The sequence below is a fragment of the Oratosquilla oratoria genome, chromosome 10, assembly GCF_046742065.1.
Source record: "Oratosquilla oratoria isolate Oo_2021 chromosome 10, ASM4674206v1, whole genome shotgun sequence".
Classification (NCBI taxonomy): Eukaryota; Metazoa; Arthropoda; class Malacostraca; order Stomatopoda; family Squillidae; genus Oratosquilla; species Oratosquilla oratoria.
The window spans coordinates 35,303,291-35,308,290 of NC_134786.1; the positions used below are offsets into that span (position 1 = coordinate 35,303,291).

The 5,000-nt window shown below is 36.5% G+C and overlaps 1 pseudogene; it reads left to right on the plus strand.

The window, feature by feature from the left end:
• Positions 1–3,557, plus strand: part of LOC143028858 (uncharacterized) — a 6,906-nt pseudogene extending 3,349 nt beyond the window's left edge.
• The last annotated feature ends 1,443 nt before the right edge of the window (positions 3,558–5,000 follow it).

A 5,000-nucleotide genomic window follows, 5' to 3' on the forward strand; every position in this document is an offset into this window, starting at 1 on the left:
CCTCAGAAATAAAGTCATCAAGGAGATAAGTATTGCAAAGTCTTCGTACTACCCTAATAAAATAGAACACCTCAAACAACAAAATAACAGTCAGTGGTTTAGTAAGATCAAAGCTCTCTGCGGGCTACAAAATAATCAAGCCTCTTACCTGCCATGCGCCTCACACTTACCACCTGACTTAGCTGCTCAAGAGATTAATACTCACTTTGCCTCTATCTGCCAGACCTTACCCCCCCCCCTTAACTTCTCCGGCCTACCTGCCTACCTCCCCTCTCCCTCACCCCCTGCCCCCGTCCAGAAAGCTGACGTTGCCACTAAACTAAGTAAATTAAAGTATAACAGATCTACAACACCCTCTGATCTACCTATCAAAATCTACAAAGAATTTGCCCCAGAACTTGCCCTCCCATTTTCCTCCATAATTAATGCTTCACTGAGTCAAAACTCCTGCCCCAGTGACTGGAAAATTTCATATATCACTCCCATCCCCAAATGTCCAAACCCACAGTCACTAAGCGACCTTAGACCTATTGCCATCACCCCAATCCCAAGCCTTATCTGTGAGGGTTTTGTTTTTGACTCAGTATACAACAAAATTAAAGATCAAATCGATATCCAACAGTATGGCAACATGAAATCCTCCTCCACAACTCACTATCTTGTTAATCTTCTGGACTTCTTGCACAGCCACTTAGACAAGCGCAATACTTCTCTATCCTTGACCTTTATTGACTTCAAGAAAGCGTTTGACCTTGTTGACCATAATTTTATCATCTCCAAAGCCATACAACTGGGGATCCAACCACACTTGGTAGCATGGCTAGCCGACTTCCTGACCGGACGTCAACAGGCAGTGAGGTACCAGGGAACGACATCCTCCCTCCTCCCCTTGACCTGTGGGGTCCCTCAAGGGACCAAGATGGGACCACTGTGCTTCCTCATTCTAATAAATGACGCATTAATGGACACCCAACATAGATGGAAATACGTCGATGACTGCACAGTTGGCATTCCCATCAACACCAGGCAGCCTGAGTTTTCTTCACTACAAAACATCCTAGACAACCTCAAAACGTGGACTGAGAGCAGCAATGTGACAGTTAATCACAGCAAGACCGTGGTCATGCATGTTTGTACATCCAAACTGGCGGTGGCACCACCTCAACTGTCATTAGGAACCCATTCCCTTCAGGTGGTTCAGTCCGCCAAGCTACTAGGCATCACAATAGACGACCACCTTAACTGGAACCAGCACATCAACAACATCTTCAGGACGGCTCTCTTCATGCTGCGCAGATTGAAGTCCCTTGGTACCCCATCACCAGATCTAAAGGGAGTCTACACCACCTTTGTACTCCCCACCCTCATGTACGCCTCCCCAGCCTGGTCATCATCACTCAACATCACACAGAGGAGCAAATTAGAGAAAGTACAAAGAAGAGCGTGCAGAATTATCTTGGGTAGTCAGTATGAGGGATACGAGCACGCCCTCACCAACCTCAGCTTGCCAAGATTGTCCGACAAACACAGTGAGGCAATGAATAAGTTTGGACAGGACCTAATGCTACACCCACGTCACCGTCACTTCCTCCCACCTAACACCACAACCACCCACCATGCAACTCGGCATTCTAACAAAATCAAGCCCATCAGAGCGCCAAGGACTGACCGATACAAGAACAGTGCCATTCCATCCATTGTCCGCACAATAAACTCATTATAAATTTTAGACTAAGCATATCACTCTTATAATTACTATATTACTCATAAAAGTATTCAATTGTATTATTGTCAGTGTATCACTGCTATCTCAATAAACCTATTATTATTATTATTATTATTATTATTATTATTATTATTATTATTATTATTATTATTATTATTATTATTATTATTATTATTATTATTATTATTATTTACACACACACACACACACACACAAACACACACACACACACACACATATATGTATATATATATATATATATATATATATACACATATACATAGTATAATATATATATATATATATATAGTATATGATATATATATATGTATATATGTATATATATATATATTTTTTTTTTCAGGCGCAGGTTCTCACTAATACACAGTATTTTGACATAGATTATTTTTCTTGCTGAGATTTCCAATTTTTCTCACATAAGGGAAAGAACTTCGATAATCAATATACAATCCAACATGACATCTATTATTTCTCTCTTTAATTCCTCATCTAGATTTGGAGCCCATCGGCAGCAACACCCACTTCCTTCCTCTCCCCCTCCACCTCACCAGCCCTCTCTTGACCAGCGGGGTGTCCTGTGAGACGAACCATCCTGCCTTACTCCCCTCTCTCCCTTTCCCTTCCCCTTCCCCTCCTGAGTGAAATGTCCGCCCACGCAGGGCGACACGATCCTTTCAGCGTTCCCAAGCGGCCTATATTGAAATCCATGTTGTCCTTACAAAATTGTCAGCTATTTATTCTGTAGCTGTGTAGGACCGTGACTTAATTCTTGTATACTATTCTGAAGATGACTCCCTGAAGTCGAAACGTTAATTAGATATGGAAGACTATGGAAGGCTTGTACTTGCCCACCCCCCTGAAATGAGATCTACTGTAAAAAAAAAAAAAAAAAAAAAATTCTCAGTAAGAAAATTACTGTGTCAAAATGCTGCCGTGCATTAAGTAAAGAAAGAAATTAACAAATAAATGAAAAATAAACAAACTAATAAAAATAGTAATAGATTTATAGATAGATCAATAAACGAATAAGTTGAGGTAACTACGTAAATAAATTCATTTATTAAACAATTTTATAAGTAAATTATTATATATATATATATATATATATAGATATGTATATATATATATATATATATACATATATATATATATATATATATATATATATATATATATATATATATATATATATATGGATAAGTAAACAAGTAAATTAATGAACAAAGGAATAAATAGATAATTTAATCAATTTTTTAACTAAATAATCGGCAAACACTTTAATAGAAAATATAGATAAACCCAATTAATTTTCGTTATATTGGTAGAGCCTTGTTGTGGAATGAAGGTTGGTCTAAGCAAAAAGTCTCCACTTCTCTGGCCGGGAATGGATAAAAAATCACAATTCAAGAATTTTCATATATATCTTCTGAAATAGCAAAAGTTCCTCTTAACTAAGTTGGCTAGAAAATATGGAAAAAATACAAAGGATTGGGCATATGATTCACGATTTTTTGTTTTCATCCACTCGCTCTACAAGGAGGCTAGGCACAGATGCCTTTAACAGAGCTCAAGGAGTTAATGCCTTGCGCCCATACAGCCGTAATGCGTTGATTCTTTAGAGGTATTCGAGCCGCCATCCATCTAATCTTTTGTTTCATCCTCTGAATACTAGTCATAGTTCTCATTACTTATTTCTCCTTTATTCATTCATTTCTTTTTTCGTAGATGTCCTGCAATTGTAATGACACAACAGTATATCATTCAGAGGTCCTTTTTGATGGTACGGATGTTGCAAGAGCTCGTTTTCTAATGTAGATTCTTCCATTTTGCTATCATTAAGATAATGTGTGTTGTGATTAAGATAATGTCCTACAACTGCCTGCACATTTCGTTCAAATTAGAGTTGTGTTTTTCTCATAGTGCCCTCTATTTATAGAAAGGCTAATGGAAGAGGAAGAGATTTTTTAACTTTGGTAACCATACCATAGAGGTGGTGCAGAATATATTTAATAAGGGTACCCAAACGAAGGTCTAGTAAAAATTTAAGCTATGTATATATATATATATATATATATATATATATATATATATATATATATATATACGTATTTATATATATAATACATATATATGTACATACATATATATATATATATATATATATATATACATATATATGTACATACATATATATATATATATATATATGTATGTATATGTATATATATGCATATATACATACATATATAGATATATACATATATATATGTATGTATATATATATATATGTATATATATACATATATATATGTACACCGTATATATATTACGGTGAGAAATACTGAATACTTTTGTCCATGTCCAAAATAATTGATGGAGATGATAAATCATCTCGAGTAAAGTAATACTAGAATAAGGGTAGGAGTACTTTGAAGCTGAATAAGATCATATCACGTCATGTTGAACAAAGTTTCTGAATACCCACATTTGAATATTGATCTTTAAAGAATCCATATATATTATTGAGAACTACTTGAAGGTCATGAAAGTTTAAAGGACGTAATCTGGTATAAGTGCTTAAGGAATATTCTAATCTAGACTTAGAAAAATGAAGAAATTATTCAGATTTCCGAAGCGAAAAGAAAAATAGTTTAGTAACCATGATTTCTACATCGTTGAATGAAAAGGCCAGGAGAGCTGTACTTGTTCTGATATACTTAATTTTTATTTGTTTATTTTCTACTTACTTTTATCAGGTGTGAAATATATATAATTACAAATGTATCGTGAGAGAAAGAATGAAATTATCTTATCGGTATAGACAGCCCACATGCATCAGATAGAAGGATGAACGAAGAATAGAGAATTGCAGGATCTAAATACAAGTTAGACTGTGTAGGTTCCAGTAGAAGAGAACCTTTAAGACAACATGGAAGAAGACAGGGAACTGGAGGACCAATTGAAGACTAGAAGAAAGAAAAGAAATGGGAAAAGACTGGAGGGCAGAGGAAATGGAGGCGGGCCTCTCGGTCAAGAAACTGGGTGAAGAGAAGGTTGAATGTGAGGGAGGAGATGAGAGGGCCAGGGGGAGGAAGGAGAGGGTCTGAGGAGGAACTGCCTACAGGGTCAAGAGCCTTTGGTTGACGCGCCTGAGCTCATACGAACGTTCAATAGGCAGCTGAAGTGAGAGGTGTTATAGTTAACCCCGGAGAGGTTAGTAGTACTTTATGGGCGCAAGCAGGTTGAGGGTTAG